The 21766-nt window shown below is 43.9% G+C and overlaps 1 long non-coding RNA gene across 1 annotated transcript in view; it reads left to right on the top strand.

Annotated features, from left to right (window-relative positions):
* The first annotated feature begins 636 nt into the window (after positions 1–636).
* Positions 637–21766, top strand: part of LOC138840110 (uncharacterized) — a 67730-nt gene continuing 46600 nt past the window's right edge. Inside the window, exons 1-2 of the long non-coding RNA XR_011376040.1 lie at positions 637–902; positions 8421–8537. This is a non-coding gene — a long non-coding RNA (uncharacterized lncRNA). The remainder of the gene's footprint in view (positions 903–8420; positions 8538–21766) is intronic.

Genomic DNA, 21766 nt, shown 5'->3' with positions numbered 1-21766 from the left:
CTGAGCTGTATTCGACTGCCTTTGGCTGGGTTTGGCTCGGCTGCACTCGGCTCTTTGGGTAGGCATAGCTGGGCTGAGCTCGGCTACCTTCGGCAACGATCGGCTTGCTTGTGCTGGGCTCTATTGCACTAGGCTGAATTCGACTGCTCTGCTTTTGACTAAGTCGGCTGTGCTCGGCTCTTCAGCTGTATTCGGCTAGATTCGACTGCCTTCAGTGGCCTTCAGCCAGGCTAGCCTAAACTTGGCTCCCTTTGGCTGCACTCGACTGCCTTGGTCTGGGTTGGGCTCGATTCAGCTGGTGTTCGGCTGAGTTTGTCTGGGCTGCGGGCAACTCCCTTTGGGTTCTATGGGTCATGAATTGCTTTGGCTCAGTTCGTTGCTTTCGGTTGTGCTGAGTTCTTTGGCTATCTTCGGCCGCATTCAGCTTGTTTGTGCTAGGTTCGGCTCCAGCAGTGCTCGATTCGTTTGGTTGGGATCGACTGAGTGGTGCTTGCTCGTGCTCGGTTTAGCTGCGCTCCCCCTAGCTGGGTTGGGCTCTCCCATCCACAGTGCTCGATTGCGCTAGGCTCGTCTAGGTTTGGCTGGGCGGCGCTAAGGCTTGAGAGTGATTTAGAACTAAGTAGGCAGACTGGGAGAGACAGCCGCTCGATGGACGCGGCACTCATTCCTCTTCCTGGGGATCCTGAGCGAAAGCAAAGGCCCGGGGAGCCTGCACCTGCTCATCCTCTAGAAAGACCCCGGAAAGGCAAAGATCGCACGGTGGAATCTAAATCCCTTCCTGTGTGAAAGTTGAGATAACGGCTCCGACAAAGCAAATACCCCGACAGTTTTGGAGCAGACCCCCCCTCAGGGGCACTTGCCTCCCGGGAGTGAGGTGGGCGGTGACTCTACCACTAGCCAAGGTAGCTGAAACTCATGTAAAAGACTATAAAAAGAGGACCCTCCTCCCGCCTGCAGGCAGGGCTGTTACTTATTTCTGGGCTATAGGAGAAGTCTGTACTCTTCTTGCCGGAGAGGCAGAAAGATAAGATCTTCTATGAAGCTGGGAATGTGGCTCAGTGGTAGAATGGTTGCCTTGCATGCTGAAGCCCTGGGTTCGATTGCTCAGCACCACATAAGAAAAAAGAAAAAAGCCGGAAGTGGCGCTGTAGCTCGAGTGGTAGAGTGCTAGCCTTGAGCAAAAGAAGCTCAGGAACAGTGCCTAGGCCCAGAGTTCAAGCCCCAGAACCGACAAAAAAAAATAGATTTTTCTATGATGTAAGGTAGCCCTTCCACTTAGCATTGGGGCGCTAATACGCACTCGCCAATAGCAGAGGGGCATTTCCTTGTCTTCCCCTGGCATCTTACTCTTACTTTCAAAGAAACTTGACCTCGACTCCTACTTCTTCACGTAATTCTCTTATTTGGTTTTCAACTAGTCTGTCTCCAGTGATAACAATTACTGTCTCTTTTCCCCTTTTTAATTTTTGCTAGTCCAGAACCTTGAACTCCGGGCCCAGTCACTGCCCCTAAACTGTTTTTGCTCAAGAGTTGGGCTCTACTACTTGAGCTATAGGTCCATTTCAGGCCTTTTTGTGATTAATTGGAGATAATAGTCTTACAGACTTACCTGCCTGGGCTGGCTTCTAACCACAATCTTCAGATCCCAGCCTCCCAAGTAGCTAGGATTATAGACATAAGCCACCAGCGCCTCGCTTAGCTTTGATTTTTGTATGGCAAGTATAAATCTATTTTGTATGTGTGTGTGTGGGGGGGCAGTTATGGGGTTTTAACTTGGGGCATAGGCAATGTCCCTTAACTTTTTGCCGAAGATTAGCACTCTACCACTTGAACCACAGCTCCACTTCTGGCTTTTTGCTGGTTCACTGAAGATAAGAATCTTATAGACTTTCCTGCGGTGGTTTGTTTCAAACTGTGATTCTGAGATCTCAGTATCCTGAGTAGCTAGGATTACAGGTGTGAGCTAACAGCGCCGTGCTCTTAAAAAAAAAAAAAAACATTAAGTAGTTATACAAAGAGGTTTCAATTCAATAAGTCAGTTTATGAGTACAATGCATTTTGATCAATATCACTCTTTCTATCGTTGAAACTCCTGACCCCGCTTGTGTCCTTTACTTTAAATTCTTTGTTGGACTGGAACAACAAATCCGAACACTACACACTAAGTCTCCCCCTCTCCGCTGGGCTCGCTGCCGCAGGTAACTCAGCGATGTCTGGCTAGTTCGGCGTTTTGCCTACACTCGGCAGCGATCGACTTGACTCGGTTACACTCGGCTACATTCATATCTGAGTAGCCCTGCTTTCGGCTTCCTTCGTGTGCTGTTACGTGCTTGGGCTGGGCAACGCAGCACTTGGCTGCGATCGGTTGCTCTTGACTGCACAGTCATGCGGCTGGGCTCGGTTTGGCTTCTCCGGGGCCGGCATCGGCGGCCTTCGATGCGTGTCGGCTACATTTGTACGCACACTCGGCTGTCTTCGGCCTGGGCTCCGTTGTGATCGGCTTTTGGTTTCGGCTCAGCCGTGCTCGGCTAAGTTCGGCTTACCGGCGTTCGACTCTTCGGCTACGACCGGCCCATCGGTCGCGCTTATGCTCTTCGGTCAGGCTCGGCTCTTCGGCTAATATCGGCTCGGCCAAGCTCGGTTCTTCGACTAGCTCGGTTCTTCGACTAGCACCGGTTCTTCGGCTGCACTCGGCTGCGCTCGTCTTTTTGGCAGCGCTCGGGCTTTCGGCTCGGCTGCTCTCGGCTCTTTGGCCGCGCTCAGCTTGATGCTCTAAAACTAGGGTAGGCTCAGCCCTGCAGAGCTGCGCTCGGCTTCATTCGGCTTGCTCGTTATATTCACTTCGGCTGCACTACTGCCTTCGGCTCGGCTGGGCCTCAGCACCTGCTGTGACCGCTCCTGACCGCCATGAGGCGCTGCCTCATGCCTGCGCATTCCGAAGGTGCTGCGGCCACTAGACCCGGGGAGGGCGGGTTTCAAGCTCCGGGTCCTGGGGTGAACGGGGAGTTCGCGGCCACTGCGGGGAAGGGAAGGAAATGCACTCAGTTGCCAACTCGGCATCGTCCCGCACCGCACCGCACATGGCCCTGTAGCTCTGCGCGACCCAAACGCTTTGTCCAAGTACAAAAGCAATGGAAGCCCCAGCCCAGCTCAGGAGACTCCTCTCTGCACCCCCAGCTCCAGGCGGGTTTTGCTCCTAGGAAAACTGGCAGACTTAGCCCCAGGCCTTCTAGCGGGGAGAGGTGCTTTGCACCCTGGTGTGTGTCCCCTTCGTCCCGCGACAGTTGCTCCCCGCTGTAGGACCCCAAGGTGGCCGGCAGTGGGGATACACGTGTATCTTCGCTGCTGTGATAGGACATCCCCGACCCTTTGTCCTCACCTCCAAAATGAGGTATTCGGTGGTCCACATTTCAGGCTTGGGCCGAGCTAGAGCAGTGCTAGTTCTGATGTGGGCCAAGAGGTGCAAGCAGAGTGACCCGAGTACAGTTTCTCGTGTGGACTTCAGACTTTGGACATGCACAGGCTTAAACTAACAGAATTATTATTATTATTACTATTAGTCAGTCGTGGGGCCTGAACTCTGGGCCTGGGTGCTGTCCCTCAGCTTCAGCTCAAGGCTAGCATTCTACCACTTGAGCCACAGCACCACTTCCGGCCTTTTCTGTTTATGCACAGGAGTCAAACCCAGAGCCTCATGCATGCGAGACAAGCACTCTACCACCGAGCGACCTTCCCAGCCCCTAGCAAAGAAATTAAATAAGAAATGCATCGATTTGGGCTGGGAAGGTGGCTCAGTGGTAGAGCGCTTGCCTTGCATGCCTGAGGCCCTGGGTTCAATTCCTCAGTACCACATAAGCAAAAAGAAAAAAGCTGGAAGTGGTGCTGTGGCTCAAGTGGTAGAGTGCTAGCCTTGAGCTGAAGAGCTGAAGGACAGCACCCAGGCCTAGAGTTCAGGCCCCACGACTGGAACCAAAAAAAAGAAATGCATCGATTTCCCCCCCACCCAGCCTTATGCTATACATATTATAAAGTCCATTCATTGTAAGTTTACAATGCCTTTTACTTAATTATTTGTGCAACTATCACCACAGGCTGGTTTTAGAACAACTCGACCACTCTCCATAGTTTCTTTAAGAATGTGTGGAGCGAATTTCCCCTCTCCCTCTTCTCTATAACCAACCACTTTGCTGCTGTCTGTAGGTGATTTTTATGGCTTTTTTTTTTTTTTATCCTGGAGCTTCAACTCAGGGCCTGGACACTGTCCCTGAGCCTTTTGTACTTAAGCCACAGCACCACTTCTGGCTTCCTCTGAGTAGTTTATTGGAGATAAGTCTCATGGACTTTCCTGCTCAGGCTAACTTAACTGCAATCCTCAGATCTCAGCCTCCTGAGTAACTAGGATTACAGTATGAGCCACTGGAGCCCAGCTTTCTTGCTATTTTATTTAAACAAGTTTCATACAATATTTTATATTTTCCAGGTTTATTAGTTAATAGCATTATTAAGTCTCTATTTCGTTTTTCTGGTTGAATAGTATTTCATTATATGGATATTGTTTTTCTATTCATCAGTTCATGCACATTTGAATTACTTCAACTTTTTGATGGTTACAAATAGTCCTATTGTGATCATTTCTATAAGAACTTTTTTGCAGGCCTTTGTTTTCTCTTGAGGGTGTAGCTACGAATGGAAATGCTGGGTCATAGGGTAAGCCTTTTTAAGAACTTCCAGACTGTCAAAGTATGTGCAGTATTGTATGTTCCCATTGGTAAAAGTGAGGATTCCAACTGGCCACAATTTTTTGTCTTCTTGATTTGTCTCATTGTGGTGCTAATTTGCCTAGATTGAGTATGTTTTTGTTGAATTTGGTTTATCTAGTTTTACACACCATGGTAAATGTCTTACTTATTTATCTGTTTATTTACTTTTCTTTTTTCTTTCTACTGCTTTTTTTTTTTTTTTTTTTGGTCAGTTGAGGGGCTTGAACTCTGGGCCTGGGCGCTGTCCCTCAGCATTTCAGGTCAAGGCTAGCGCTCTACCACTTGAGCCACAGCACCACTTCTGGTTTTCTGGTGATTTATTGGAGATAAGAACCTCACAAACTTTCTTGCATGGGCTGGCTTTGAACTGTGGTGCTCAGATCTCAGCCTCCTGAGTAGCTAGGATTACAGGCATGAGTCACAGGCACCAGGCTTTGCTTTCTTACTTTTGATACTGGTCTTAGAGCTTGAACTCAGGGCCTGGGCACTTTCCCTGAGCTTTATTTGCTCAAAGTCAGTGCTCTACCACTTGAGCCATAGCTCCACTTCCAGCTTTTTTGGAGTGAGTTTGAGATAAGAGTTTCATAGACTTTCTTGCCCTGACTGGATTTACTAGCCATAACTTAGTCTAGCACCAGTCTCACATGCACTGATTTTGAAATTGGACATTCTCACGCCATGTGCCTTGTCAATCTAAATGAAAGACACATGCTGAGCAGGCAGGAATGAGTGACTTCCCTTTTGCTGGTTGTGGGGCCTGAACTCTGGACCTGGGCCCTGTCCCTCAGCTCTTCAGCTCAGGGCTAGCGCTCTACCACTTGAGCCATAGCGCCACTTCCGGCTTTTTCTGCTTATGTGGTGCTGAGGAATCGAACCCAGGGCCTCATGCATGCAAGGCAAGCACTCTACCACTGAGCCACCTTCCCAGCCCACAATGCAGATACTTTAAAAGGGGTCTCTTGACTTGCTTTCTTCATTCCTATTACATGAATAGTATTATAGTACTATCATATCATTTCAGTAAGTCACCACCAAAATACTACTACTTTTCATTCAAACTTTCAAAGCAAAAGTAAAGTCTTCATAAGCTCTATGATATAGCACAAGTGATTGACAGTTCAGGGGTTTCAACTCAGGGTCTTATGTTTGCTAGGCTCACTTGCTTGGTTGGCATTCTGCCACTTAAATCAGTCCTTCAGTCTGGCTTTTTTTTGCTAGTTGAATGGAGATGTCTTGTGGACTTGAGCTGACTTTGATACAGGATATTTCACACCTCAGCCTCCTAAGTAGTTAGGATTTATAGACATGAGCCTTTGGTGCCTGACTAGTTTTTCTTTTACTCTTTTTTTTAATGGCTTTGCTAATATGGTCTAGCAGCTTTCAACCTCTATGAAGCAAACATTTATTCTAGTCTATTCTTTTCTTTAGTAGACCTGCAATACAAGGGCTTATATTTGGAATTTAATAAGAAATTGTGGATATATATATATATATATATATATATATATATATATTTGTTATTGTTGTTGATCATGGGTCTTGAACTCTGGGCCTAAGCGCTATCCCTCAGCTCTTCAGCTCAAGGCTAGTACTCTATCACTTGAGCCACAGTACCACTTCTGGTTTTCTGGTGGTTAATTGGAGATAAGAGTCTCACAGACTTTCTTGCCTGGGTTGGTTGTGAACCATGATCCTCAGAACTCAGCCTCCTGAGTAGCTAGGATTACAGTCCTGTGTGTGTGTGTGTGTGTGTGTGTGTGTGTGTGTGTGTGTGTGTGTGTGTGTGTGTGTGTGTGTGTGTGTGTGTGTGTGTGTGTGTGTGTGTGTGTGTGTGTGTGTGTGTGTGTGTGTGTGTGTGTGTGTATTCTCTTAAGTGCCTATATTCCTGCTTTTGCTCCTTGGCCCACAAATACTAACCATTACCTAGCCTTGACACAAAAGTTTGCTGACTCCTGGTTTAATGAAATAAAAAGAGGAATAGAAACCAGTGGCCATGTACTTGCTTGATCACCTTGTAAAGTCACTTTGTTTGGTTTTCATTTTTGTTCTTTATAAAATGAGAATAAAGGGGCTGGGAAAGTGGCTCAGTGGTAGAGTGCTTGCCTGGTATGCGTGAGGCCCTGGGTACAATTCCTCAGCACCACATAAGCAGAAAAAGCTGGAAGTGGCGCTGTGGCTCAAATGGTAAAGTGCTAGCCTTGAGCAAAAAGAGAGAGAATAAAAACAGGTGAGGGATCTTTGTCTATTTGGGAGGCAGAATGGCAAGAGAAGGTGGAGAAATCAAAGTTCAAGGCCAGCTGGGCATAAAAGTTTGTGAGATTTACCTCAAGCAATATCTAGGTGAGATAGCATGTCCATGCTATTCCAGCTACAGGAAAAGCACAATGGCTGGGTGTGGTGGCACATACCTGTCGTCCCCATCAACACTGAGAAAAGTAGGATCACAGACCATGGAAAATACATGGAAAATAACTAAAGCAAAGAGGACGTGGATCTGTGGCTTAAGTCGTATAACCTTCCCAGCAAGTGTGATGCTTGGGCTTCAATCTCTTTACTGCCCTTCCTACCTAAAGTTGATAAGGGGTGATGGATCTATGCGGAAAAACTTCAAGATAGACCCCCCTTAACCCACTAAGGTTTTTTTCTGGCCTGCCCACTGTCCCTGAGCTCCTTTTGCTGAAGACTAGTGTTCTACCGTTTGAGGCACAGTTCTACTTCTGCCTTTTTCTGAGTAGTTTATTGGAGGTAAGAGTCTTATGGCCTTTTTTTTTGCCCCAGCTGGCTTCAAACCATGAACCTCAGATCTCAGCCTCCTGAGCAGCTAGGATTACAAGCCTGAGCCACCAATGCCCAGCTTTTAATTAACAAATTATACAGATAATTGAGTTATTGTTATATACTAAGAACTGTTAAAGGCCTTGGGAGTATAGTAGGAAACAAATTTCCTGGCTTGAAAAAGACTACTCACGTACACAAGAAGACACTTAAGAAGCAATGTGTGGTGTGAAATCAGATTCAGATTCGAACATCTATCTGGGACATTTTGGGGGAAATGAGAGGAATTTGAATATGGCTGCCATTAGATGAGATGAGACCTTAATAGCCATGGAATGAACTGAGAAGCAGTTACAAAATGGGCATAGTATTCTCATTTAGGTAAAGAATGCATAGATGTAGAAAAGAATTAGAAGGATATATACTAAGAGGTTAATAGTGGTCATATTGCATGTGTGTGTGTGCGCGCGCACCAGTCTGTGAAATCAGGATCTAGGGCACTGTCCCTGAGCTTCTTTTGCTAAAGGCCAGACCTCTACCACCTGAGCTACATCTCCACTTCTGGCATTTTGTGGTTAATTGGAGATAAGAGTCTCATGGGCTGGCTTTGAAACTTGATTCTCAGAACTCAGCCTCCTGAGTAGCTAGGATTACAGGCATGAGCCACGAGCACTGGGCTAACAGTAGTCATTTTTCAGTGATAGGAATACAATATTTTCTGTTGACTTATTTTTGTTTTCTACAATGATTATTCATGCATTTTTGTAAAAATCAAATGTTATTTCTAACTAAAAGAAAAAAAAACTAATCTTCATGGAGTTTACATTCTGTTGCCTTTGCAAGTATCTATAATGTCAAATTTGTCCACCTTTCTCCCCCCTGAAGAATAACTGCAAATCTGGAGGTGTCCCCTTGCTCCTTGACTACAAGGGATCCAGGAGCTGTAAGGAACAGGTATGGAGCAGTAACTGCCACTGCCACTGAGTCCCTTGGAGTAGTCAGGTAAGCAGAGCTTTCTTTTTTAATTTTTTTTTTTTTGGTCGATCATGGGGCTTGAACTCTGGGCCTGGGCGCTGACCCTCAGCTCTTCAGGTCAAGGCAAGCGCTCTACCACGTGAGCCACAGTGCCACTTCTGGTTTTCTAGTGGTTTATTGGAGATAAGAGTCTCATGGACTTTCCTACCCAGGCTGGCTTTGAACCTCAGATCTCAGCCTCCTGAGTAGCCAGGATTACAGGCGTGAGCCACCAGCACCTGGGACAGAGGTTTCTTAATGCCCAAGGCTTTCCAGGGCACAGGATTTTGCAGGGCAGGCAGCACTTACAAGGAGGATCTTCAAAGAGGTCATCCACAGTGCCTATCTAAGCAGTGTTTAGGAAGGAGAGGCCTCTGCCTGGCACTGAAGGTACATGCCTGTGTTGTATTGCTAAACAGGCTACCACAGCTGAAGCAATTAAGCAGCTGAATCACATCACTAGTCCTCTCCTTCATCCAGCCATGGATCAGCACAGCATAGCCTGTGCAGCAAATCTGACCCACTCCTCTGCCCCCCACTTTTTTTGGTACCAGTCCTAGGGCTTGAATTCAGAGCTTAGGTACTGTCCTTACGTTTTTTGCTCAAGGCTAGCATTCTGCCATTTGAACCACAGATCCAACTTTTAGCTTTTTAAGAAGTTAATTAGAGATAAGAGTCCCACAGCTTTTTCTGCCTGGGCTGGCTTCAAACCACGATTCTCAGAACTCAGCCTCCTAAATAGCCAGGATTACAGGCATGTGCTACCAGCACCAGCTGTATACTCTTATTTTTGTAAGTCATGTTTTGGGGGAATCATCCACACTTCACTTGTGTGCCTATGGTCTGTCCCCACTTCTGCTCTAGAGACTGTGTATAACTCACAAAACCAAAAACATTTACTCTCTGGGCCTTTACAAAAAAGTTTACAGATCTTTTCATTTTCCTATTCTCAATAGAAAACCATCTCCATGGGCATTCCTGTGGGGGAGAGAATGCTCACTTAGGATTGTATTAATGAATTGGTGATTAGCTTTATTAGTGTGTTTAGAGTTCTCAGCTGTGGCTAGTTCTAGATTAGATTTCTTATTCTGCAAAGCTGAGTTGAAGGGCAGGCCATGAACAATGAGAGCAAATCCATGCAGATAGACACTCCCTGTGTGCTTTATCAACAGCTAGGAGATTGGTGTTCCATTCATTTAGCTAAGGTCTTCGAATGCTTCTCATTGAGTGCCAGTGCCACCTCCTCTCAGAAGCCTCCTCTGTAACACCCTTCACAGTCAGTCCCCCAGCATACCCCTCAATGCTACCTGCTGAACATTGGACTTCACCTCGTTCCATGGGAGAAGTGAGCACTACATTCATTTGTTCTCACTGTGTTCATGAGCCTAGCACACTGTCAGGCACACAATATCTTACTAGCTATGTATCTGTGGCCATGCAATGCCTCAACCTCAGCTTTCTCCTCTGAAAAGTGGAGTGATACCTAATAGTGGGGCTTATTAATGACAGGAGACTGTAGCAAGTAACTCTTCAGCGATTACCATAGCCAAGATGTGGAATCAACCCAGATGCCCCCTCAGTGGACAAAAGGATCAAGAAAATGTGGTAGATACACAATGGAATTCTACTCATCCATCAGAGAGAATGATATTGCACCATTCATAAGGAAATGGAAAGACGACAAAAATTATATTAAACCTGATGCAAATGTACATAGTTTGTATGGTTTCCCTCATTCGTGGTAACTAGAATGTGCCTATAAATCTACAAGTCAACACACTGGATGGTAAAAGAGAAAAAATACACTGGGAAATGATATATTATACAAGACTCTAGACATTGACACAGTGAGACCAAAGGAGGCTATTCTTAGGATCATAAAGGTACAAAATCTATGTGCATCTGATCATATAATATTTATTGAAATGAACTCCAGGAAATGGAAACGAGATTTTTTTCTTTGTTGCTGTTTTTGTTTTCTTTTCCTTTTGTCTTGTTTGTTCGTTTATCTGTCTTTGGGAGCGTAAAAGTAGCACAGAAATCGAGAGACAAAAGGTGAACCAATGCAGCAATACTCACTAGATACTGAGTTAGGAATGAACTATACAAGTTGTAGGTGAGGACGGGAGGGAAAAACTGGGAATCAGCGAGGGATGGGGGACAGTGTTCAAAAAGAAATGTAATCTCTATATGTATATACCTATGTACATACCTATAGTTATGTACCTATAACTTCTCTGTACATCACCTTTACAATAACAATGAATACATTTAAAAAAAAGTTAATATGATCAAGAATGGACCCAAGTTGGAATACGAACACACACACACGAAGGAACTTAACGGTATTACAACTAAATGAAGAGAACCATGTAAGGTAGGAGAAAATAAACTAGGTATTGGGGACTGAATTGTGTTCCCATACCAATTTATACATTTAAGCCTAATTCTCACTTCCTATTTGGAGATGGGACCTTTAAGGAATAGCTCAGTTTAATGAGGTTGTAATCACCACATCTTCTGTGGAAAGAAAGGACCAGCAGGAAGGTAGGTGCAAAGAAAGGCCATCTGCAAACCCAGGAGGGAAGCTTCATTACAAAGCAACTTTGTGGCCATGTTGATCTTGGCTTTTAATCTCCAGAATGGTGAGAAATCAATTTCTATTTTTTCTGTCACCATTTGTAGTATTTTATTATGATGTCCTTTAAGCTAAGTAAGTTTGGAAAACAATATGTTTTTTTTTTTCCAGTCCTGGGGCTTGAACTCAGGGTCTGGGCACTGTCCCTGAGCTTCTATTGCTCAAGGCTAGCACTCTATCACTTGAGTCACAGTTATATTTTTTGCTTTTTTTGGTAGTTTATTCTAAATAAGTGTGTCATGGATTTTCCTGCCCACCAGTCTGGTTTTGAACCAAGATCCTCAAATCTTAGCCTCCTGAGAAGCTGGGATTGCAGGCATGAGACACTAGCAGTTGGCCAGAACATATTACCTCAATTTAGTCAGGATGAACAGTTAGACAAACCCTGAACTGTACCTAATTAGTATTTTTGAAAAATTTATGCCAATGGGAATGGAACAAGACTGAGAAACCATTTTAGGCTGAGGAAACTTCAGGAGACCTATGTGATACTAAGGAGACCTATGTGATCCAGATAAAGGACATTCCTGGGGCAACTAGAGAAATCATATATGATCTATAGATTAGATCATAATTACTTCCTTATGCTCTATAGAGTATTTACTTTTACCCAAATATCCCTGGGCAATCCCTGATTGCTCTGTGTAGTGTGGCTGGTAGAAGGGCCAGAATTAGGTCAGCAGGGGAAATGATAGTAGTGGAGATAGAGAGGGATGGATGCATTTAGGATGCATTGTTCAGCTTGGGCTTAAACGCAGGGTTTGGGCACTCTCCCTGAGCTTTTTTGCTCAAGGCTAGTGCTCTACCACTTTGAGCCACAGTACTGCTTCCAGTTTTCTGGTGGTTAATTGGAGATAAGAGTTTCATGGACTTTTTTGCCTGGGCTGGCTTTGAACTGCTGGATTACAGATGTGAGCCACCAACACTCATATTTCAGGATGCATTTTGACATTTCCATGGAAAGGGCATTGTACAAAGTACATAGAAGGGGGGAATAACTCATTTATAAAGGTAGTTCTCTGAGTATACTTTCAGATATAGTGTGGAACAGAACTTTAAATCAACTACTTTTCTCCAATTCGGAAGAATTTCAACAGTAAAATAAGTTGATACATTCCTCCACGTGCTTTCATCATTCCTTTCCCTTGTTTCTGTAGGTATCTTTTCCTTTGAAATATCCTATTCACTTCCTTTGTCCCTAGTGATTTTCCTTGTAACTTCCTAAGAACAAGCCTGTTCCTTTCTGTTATTTCCACTAGAGGGCACTCCTTTCCACATATAGGTCATTTTCCCCCCTTTAGACATTGAAGATTTCCACAGATAAAATGGCAAAGCAAAGGAGAAATAGTAGGAAGTGAGAACTAACATCTCCTGGGACTGGATGCTCAAATGCCATTTCACTGGTCATATTGTGTTTTGATATGGTTCTAGTCCATGTGTCAGGATTTCTCCCTTTTGAGAAAGGTTAGACCAACGACTTCATATTTGTTGTATTTCTTAAAAAAAAGATAAAGAGGTTGTGGCATGTATGAGAAATACTCAGGGGAAATGACTGCTTTTTTTTTTTTTTGCTGGTCCTGGGGCTTGAACCCAGAGCCAGGACTCTTTCCTTGAGCTTTTTATGCTCAAGGACAATGCTGTGCCACTTGAGCCACAGCTCTACTTGTTGTTGTTTGTTTTGTTTTGTTTTTTGGTGGTTAATTAGAGATAAGAGTCTCATGGACCTTCCTGCCACCTGGGCCGGCTTTGAGCCAATATCCCTAGATGTTAGCATCCTGAATGGCTAAGATTACAGGTATGAGCCACCAGCATGTGGCTCAAATTGCCTACTGTTTAGCTGGGGTAAGGTAAGAGTGTCTCTAGGATAATGCAGCAAAATAAAACTATAGACTTGTAAAAAAAAAAAGATTTCTTTCTTCCCAATCTACTTCATTCATTCCGGCTGCAAGTCCATATGAAGTGTAAATTTCATGTCACATGTTGTTGTCCATACAGAGTTTCATTTGTAAGCAAAACAGGCCGTCACCAACCTCATGGAGCTGATATTCATATACAGCAGTCAATAAGAAAGACAAAGACCACACTTAGTACATTAGATGGGGATAAAGATACAAGAGGAAAAGTATGCAGGATCTGTAGGCCATCGCAAGAATTCTGACATTTACATGAGGCATTTTGAGCGGAGAAGAGTGATGACTTCTATTTTGAAATAATTTCTCTAGTTGTTTTGAGGTAAATGAATGGTAAAAGAATTGGGAAGAAATTATTTGATCTTTGGATATATTCTGAAAGTAGAGTGACTGGATATGCTAACAGATCAGATGAAGGATGCAGAGAAATCAAGTTAAACAACTTCTCCATGTTATACACCATCAATATCATTCTTGAAAATGCCCCCAACAGGGGCTGAGAAGGTGGCTCAGTGGTAGAGCGCTTGTCTTGCATGCATGAGGCCCTGGGTTCGATTCCTCAGTACCACATAAGCAGGAAAAAAAAAGCCAGAAGTGGTGCTATGGCTCAAGTGGTAGAACACTAGCCTTGAGCTGAAGAGCTGAGGGACAGCACCCAGGCCCAGAGTTCAGACCCCACAACCGGACCCAAATAAAGAAAGAAAGAAAGAAAGAAAATGCCCCCGACACCCTCTGGGTGATGCCTTCATTTTTAGTGTAAGAAGCTGGAAGGGTGGAGTTGCCACAAACTGCAGTGGGAAGCAAACTTGGCAGCATCTCAGAAGGTTGATTGTGAATGTGTGGAATTTCAGATGCCAGTTAGATATCTAAGTGAAGGTGTGGGATATATGAGCTGGTATTCAGAGGAGTAGTTTGGGCTGAAGAAAATGTCTGAGTCATAGGCATCTAAATAATATTTGACATGTGCTCTAGATGACATTGTCAGAGGGACAAAAACAGAGAAGTGCATGGGACCAAGGACCAAACCTTGCAATATTTGGAGGTGGGACACTAGGAAGAACCAACAAAAAAGATCAAGAAGTGATCAGATGGTAAAAAGCAAACCAAAGAGAATGGGATCCTAGACGCAAAGTGAAAAAGCTGCCTCAGAAAGAGGAAGTTAGAAACTGTAAAAGAATACTTCTAGGGGCTGGGAAGGTGGCTCAGTGGTAGAGTGCTTGCCTTGCATGCATGAGGCCCTGGGTTCGATTCCTCAGCACCACATAAGCAGAAAAAGCCGGAAGTGGGGCTGACGCTCAAGTGATAGAGTGCTATCCTTCAGCTGAAGAGCTGAGGGACAGTGCCCAGGCTCAGAGTTCAGACCCCGCTACTGATAAAAAATAAAAAAAAAAAACAGAAGAATACTAGCCAGGTGCTGGTGGCTCACACCTGTAATCCTAAAATCTGAGGATTGCTGTTCAAAGCCAGCCCAGGTAGGAAAGTCCATGAGACTGTTATCTCCAATAAACTACCAGAAAACAGGAAATGGCATTGTGGCTCAAGTGATAGAGAGCTAGCCTTGAGCTAAAGAACTGAGGGACAGTGCCCAGTCCCAGAGTTCAAGCCCTATGACTGACAAAAAAAAATATATTTCTAGAGTTAGGCTTCAACTGTTAAAGTTTGCCTCTGTGTTTGTTAGGCTTCTAGAGTTAGGCTTCTGTTAGAGTTTGTCTCTGTGTTTGTGTGTGTGTGTGTGTGTGCGCGCGCGTACACACACACACACACACACACACACACACACACACACACACACACACACACACACACACACACACACACACACACACACACATACACACACACACTGGCCTGGGGCTTGAATTCAGGGGCCTAGGTGCTGTCCCTGAGCTTTTGTGCTCAAGGCTAGTGCTCTACCACTTGAACCACAGCTCTACTTCTGGCTTTTTAGTGGTTCATTGGAGAAAAAAGTCTCATGTACTTTTCTGGCCTGGGCTGGCAGTTTTGTTGTTGTTATTTTTTGTTTTTTTGTTTTTTTTTGTGTTATAATCAGTTATGGGGCTTGAACTCAGGACCCTAGGGGGCTGTCCTGAGCTCTTTTGCTCAAGGCTAGCACTTTACCATTTTGAGCCACAGTGCCACTTCTAATTTTCTGGTGGTTCATTGGAGATAAGAGTCTCACAGAGGAAGTGGCGCTGTGGCTCAAGTGGTAGAGCGCTCTCTTTGAGCTGAAGAGCTGAGGGATTGTGCCCAAGCCCAGAGTTCAAGCCCCACGACCGACAATTAAATAAATAAATAGATAAGCAAATTGCAGTTTTTACAAAAGGGTTTTACAGAGTTTTCTGTCTGGACTGGCTTTGAACTGTAGTGCTCAGATCTTAGCCTCCTGAGTAGCTAGGATTACAGGTGTGAGCCACCAATGCCCAGTGAAGTAAGGGTTATATAGAGGAGGGGAATCTTCAGCTTTGTGTCTGTGGTTTAACAAATCCTGGGATATTGATATTGATAACAAAAATCTCTTGCAGTTCACCAGAAATGAATTTTGTAAACAGAGATTTTTTTCCCCAGCAAATTCCCTTCACAAGAGGCCCCATCTAGAATTTTGAAACGCAGGGGAGCTACTCTGGGCCAACATTGTGTGGCTAGCCTTTCCCAAATGCAGAAAACATGGTTTTGAATAGTATTCCTTGGGCAAACCTCCTGTTTCCGTTTGTAGTTTAGCCAGAGGGCCCTTATGGGCACTGGAATACATTTTAGATGATTCTGTCCTGTCTTTGCCCCCCCCCCCAATACATTTTCTGAAAAGATTGGCATGCGATTTTTGATCTTCCTCACCCCAACCATCAGGCAGGGGGGAAGTAGAGAGTGGCATGTTTTCCAAGAGAGGGCTAGGGGCCCACTGCTTGCTCACATTTTTAATAGGGGCCTCTCAGTCATCATAGCATTGGGGCTATATTTAAATTATTGAGATCAAGGCCAGAGTGTGGGGAGAGGAAAACCTTTATGTCTCTTGTCTCTCAGAAAACTAATAAAGCCATTGAAGCTTGTCTGGTTCTCCATGGAGCTAATGAGAACAATAGAATTTAGAGTTCCTAGTGTTCCTCTAGAGCTGATTTTGGCAAGCCATAAGTAGCTTGTAAAAGGTCTTATTATTTGAGGAGAGCTTTGGCTCCCTGACTTTTTAGGCTGATTATTTATTTTGCATGTTGTATAACAGGAGCATTGGGCAATGCTCTGAAGAGGCCTTCTGACTCCGAAGTATAAGGGCTTCCCTGACATTCTCTTCCCAACAGAACTGGATTCTAGCTACACAGTAAGAGGCAAGCTTGCCTCCAGGGACCAGGGCCTAGCCCCTGAAGAGTCCCTAGCCACCAGACAGGCTTCCTTACACTTTCTTTAGGGCTTGAAAAACATCAAACTTTCCATCTATCCCAAGACAAATATTGTTGTGTATGTATATAAATGCTCAAACTTGGTAATGTGACCTGCTTTGAAAAGAAATAGTTTTAAACACAGTTTGGTCATTTGTAATAAGCAGTCATTATGAGACCCTTGTTGTTTCAGTAAATAGAGGCCCTAAAAGATAGGCTTTCAATTGGCTGCTGCAAAAATTTTTTTAAAAAGGGCAAGTATTCTTCCTTCCTCCATGAAGAATGCTGAACCAAAGTTATCCTCAGCCTTTTTCTTTGTCAGTCATGGAGCTTGAACTCAGAGCCTGGGTACTATCCCTGAGTATTTTTTCCATCAAGGCTAGCACTCTACCACTTTGAGTCACAGTTCTACTTCCAGATTTTGGGTAGTTAATAGGAGATAAGAGTCTCAGGACTTTCCTGCCTGGGCTGGCTTTGAACCATGATCCTCAGATCTCAGCTTCCTGAGTAGCTAGGATTATAGGCATGAGCCACCAGGGCCCAGCTTGTCCCCATCTTTTTTAACGCATCATGACTCCTCTCTCATGCCAGACTTGCTAGCTTACTGAGAAAGATTCAGAGGCTAGCTTTAGATGTTTTAGTGGGGAAGTTCCTCTTCTTCTCTTCTAATGTTTAAAAGTGCATTGAGGCTGGGAATGTGGCTTAGTGATAATTTGGGGAGGGGAAGGGAAAAACAACTTGTTTAAATAGAGATACAGGCGGACCCATTGCAACAATGAAATGTACAATATGCTATGTCGAAAAACGAACTTTACAACTTTAGCGGGATGGGGGGAAGTGTAGACGTGGAGATGGGAGGGCAGGGATGGGAAGGGGAAACAAAGGAGGAGGCAACAATGCTTGATAAGAAATGTACTCATTACCTTGCTCATGTAATTGTAACCCCTCTGTATGGTATTTTCACAATAAAAAATTATTAAGAAAAAAAAGAGGGCTGGGAATGTGGCTTAGAAGTAGAGCACTTGCCTTGCATACATGAGGCCCTGGGTTCGATTCCTCAGAACCACATAAGCAAAAAGAAAAAAGCCGGAAGTGGTGCTGTGGCTCAAGTGATAGAGCGCTATCCTTGACCTGAAGAGCTGAGGGACAGCGCCCAGGCCCAGAGTTCAGGCCCCACGACCGGACCCCCCCCCCCCAAAAAAAAAGAAAGAAAAAAAAGAAAAAGAAAGAGTAGCACTCTACCACTTGAGCTACAGCTCTACTTTCAGCTTTTTGGTGGTTCATTGGAGATAACAGTCTCATGGACTTTCCTGCCGGAGCTGGCTTCCAGCCTTGATCCTCAGATCTCTACCTGCGGAATAGCCAGGATTTCTAGTAATTTCTTGTTCTTTATGAGGCTAATCTCACATATTTGGGGCAGTTTATGCCTATAGGCCCTAGTGCCTCAGGTTTGTTTCACCAGAAATGTATCCCAACAAAATGAAGACAAGTCCTTATTATTCTTAAGTATCATTGAGATACTCCCAGAAGAAATGATGGATGTTTCCAAATTTGTCACACAAAGTAAAGGCCACTTCCTAGAAGGAATCTAAGAGATAGTGGTTGATTTTTCCTGACCTTTTCCTGACCTGACCATAGTGTGTAAGAGAACAGTAGCTATTGGATTATACTAAAGTGGTCATATCTATTATCTCTCTCTGTATATCTAGAGATCCAGATGACAGAGATATGAACAGATAACACACACACACACACACACACACACACACACACACACTATCTATGGTATTTGGTAGCTCAATCCTTGCAACTATGGATTGACCTCTTTCTTTCTTTCTTTCTTTCTTTCTTTCTTTCTTTCTTTCTTTCTTTCTTTCTTTCTTTCTTTCTTTCTTTCTTTCCTTTCTTTCTTTCTTTCTTTCTTTCTTTTCTTTTCTTTCTTTCTTTCTTTCTTTCTTTCTTTCTTTCTTTCTTTCTTTCTTTCTTTCTTTCTTTCTTTCTTTCTTTCTTTCTTTCTTTCTTTCTTTTCTTTTCTTTTCTTTCTTTCTTTCTTTCTTTCTTTCTTTCTTTCTTTCTTTCTTTCTTTCTTTCTTTCTTTCTTTCTTTCTTTCTTTCTTTCTTTCTTTCTTTTCTTTCTTTCTTTCTTTCTGTGCTTGTCCTGGGGCTTGAACTCAGGGCCTGAGTGCTGTCCCTGCCCTGAGCTCTTTTGATCAAGGCTAGTGTTCTACCACTTTGAGCCACAGATCCACTTTCCATTTTTGAGTGTTTAATTGGAGATAAGAGGATCACAGGCACTTTTCTGCCCAGGCTGGCTTTGAACCACAATCCTCAGATCTCAGTCTCCTGAGTAGCTAGGATTACAGGCGTGAGCTACTGCCACTTTGCTTGTTCCTGAGCTTTTTTTTGCTTGCAGTTAGCACTCTTGAACTATAGCTTCTCTCCTGGCTTCTTTTTGAGTAGTTAATTGGAGATGAAAATCTCAAAGACTTTCTTGCCTAGGCTGGCTTTGAACTGATCTTCAGATCTCAGCCTCCGAGTAGCTAGGATTACAGGTATGAGCTGCCAGCACCCAGCTTTGACCTCTTAAATTTGACGCTCAGGAATGCACAAATGAAAGGAATAATTTACCCGTACTGCTTTTAGAGCCTTCCTTGGGAAATGAGTGACTGATGGCAGTGTAGTTCAACCCAAGGAGAAGAAATCTTTCAGAACTGTGTCCTAGCTTTTTTGGTTCTGGCATATATACTTTTTTTTGAAAGGTAAGCCCTTGTAAATTCTTTATTCTGTGGATAATTGATTGGTAAATTTAGAAGGGTGGAGGGGGCAGAAATGTAAGGAGGGAGAGGTAAAGAAGGGCCTTGGCTGATTGGGCCATGATGATTGATTTTCTCATAGGCAGGCTCTCTCTCTCTCTCTCTCTCTCTCTCTCTCTCTCTCTCTCTCTCTCTCTCTCTCTCTCTCTCTCCCCCCACACCTTGAGTCCTTATTTATTACTTTTGAGATAGGGCCTCAAGGTGGGTTTGATCTGTGATCCTCCTAGTTATGCCTCCCAACTACACCACTTGGCATCAAGCATTTTCTGATGAGATAGTGTCTCTCAAACTTTTTTGCCTGGGATAGCTTGTTTATATTTCCCCTATCTTTCCAGTTAACAGCATTTAAATTCTCCAGTTACACATTTTCATGTCTTCTTCTTCCTATTTCACGTCCCTTGCTATTGTTTGATTCTTTCCTTGCTAAGTTTTCTTCCCTTCTTCACAATGAAACCCTAAGCTTTTCTTCTTTTGTATATCCTTAGTTTGGGTTCTTATGTGTGAATTCTAGTAAAAGTTTTAAGTTGTTGAATATGTTTAACTTAAAATAGTTAGAATGGCCCAGATTTGTGTGATCTTTCCAAGGGATTCAAAGTAATCCACTTAAAAACTAAATACTCAATTATATTTCATTTATCATGTCTAGATAGCTGGAAATGAGGCAAGGACCAATTTTACCTTATTTACACATTTATTATTTTGAGTCAGGGTCTCACTATGTAGCTTGAGCTGGCCTTCTCCCTGCCATCTGAATGTAGGGATTATAGATATGCACCCCCTGCACTGGAAGGGCATGTTCTTTGGAATGTTAGAAACCTAGAAGGACAGGAAGAGGCCAGCCAGAAGCAGCTGGCAGGAGGAAAACACAGTTGTCTGGAAAATGACTAGAGAAATGGTGTATGTTGGACTTCAAATGAGATTTTGGGAGGGCTCATAAATGCTATTTTAGAACCTCAGAAGTGATAAAATGTGAAAAATGACAAATTACTTGTACATGTCTTTGGAGACAATAAGAAAACAAAGCTGAAGCAAGGACAAAACCGCTAGGGCGCAGATGTATATATACTAACAAGTATGTTGTACATTAAATATACATCTATTTTCTGTATTTTTTTGTTGATCATGGGGCTTGAACTCAGGGCCTAGGCTCTGTCCCTGACCTCTTTTTCTCAAGGCTGGTACTCTATCATGTTGAGCCACAGCACCACTTTTTGAATATACATATATTTTCTATGTTAAATGTGAAGATATGGCTGAAGACTCAGCAGTGATAACTTTCATTCTCATCATCATTGTTGATTCTTTGATATCTAGACCACAAAATAGTGAAATGATGGCCTATGAATTCTGCATTATATATCCTTCTTGGGCTGAAAATGAGATTGAGATACATTGATGGAGATTGCTATGCATACCATACATGGGTAAATGATCTGGCAAAGGCAGAACTCTGTAGTAGGACCCTCAAAGGCAGGGACCATAGTACCTGGAATTCCTTTTATCACTGTGCACAATTGGGCAGTTGAAGTCTGGTCTAGCTTTTCCAGTAGAATCCTAAGGAGTATGTAGACATAGTAGCCAGTTTGCTACCAAGAGTATTATAAACTGTAGAAATAGAGAAGTATTAAAATGTTCTTTCTTGGGGCTGGGAAGGTGGCTCAGTGGTAGGGCGCTTGCCTTGCATGCATGAGGCCCTGGGTTCGATTCCTCAGCCCCATGTTAGCAAAAAGTAAAAAGCCAGAAGTGGCGCTGTGGCTCAGGTGGTAGAGCACTAGCCTTCTGAAAAAGCTGAGGGACAGTGTCCAGGCCCAGAGTTCAGTCCCCACGACCGGACCAAAAAAAAAAAAAAGAAATTGTTCTTGGGACTGGGAAGGTGGCTCAGTGGTAGAGCGCTTGCCTTGCATGCCTGAGGCCCTGGGTTCGATTCCTCAGCACCACATAAGCAAAAAGAAAAAAGCCGGAAGTGGCGCTGTGGCTCAAGTAGTAGAGCACTAGCCTTGAGCTGAAGAGCTGAGGGACAGCGCCCAGGCCCAGAGTTCAGGCCCCACGACCGGAAACCCCCCCCCCAAAAAAAATGTTCTTTCTTAATGTAGCAACTGATGGTTGAGGATAGGAAAACAAGAATGGCTTTTTAAAATTGTTATTATAAAGGTGGTTTGCCAAGGGATTACAGTTACATAAGTCAGGTAACGAGTACATTTTTAAAAATTTTTATTTAAATTTTATTGTAAAAGTGCTATACAGAGGGGTTACCATTACATAGGTCAGGTAAGGAGTACATTTCTTTTTGAGTAGTGTCACACCCTCCCTCATTTTCTCCCCTCCTTGTCCCCCACAACTTGTATAGCTCATTTTCAACATAGTGTCTAATGAATACTTCTGCTGCATTTGTTCACCCTTTGTCCCTCCATTTCTTTCCTCCTCCTTCTTCTTCTCCTCCTCCTCCTCCTCCTCCTCCTCCTCCTCCTCCTCCTCCTCCTTCTTCTTC

This window comes from Dipodomys merriami, unplaced genomic scaffold (assembly GCF_024711535.1).
Source record: "Dipodomys merriami isolate MVZ:Mamm:240054 unplaced genomic scaffold, mDipMer1.0.p SCAF_3, whole genome shotgun sequence".
NCBI classification, from domain to species: Eukaryota; Metazoa; Chordata; class Mammalia; order Rodentia; family Heteromyidae; genus Dipodomys; species Dipodomys merriami.
The sequence above is the reverse complement of the archived record's forward strand: the minus strand, read 5'-3'. Positions and strand labels throughout refer to the sequence as shown.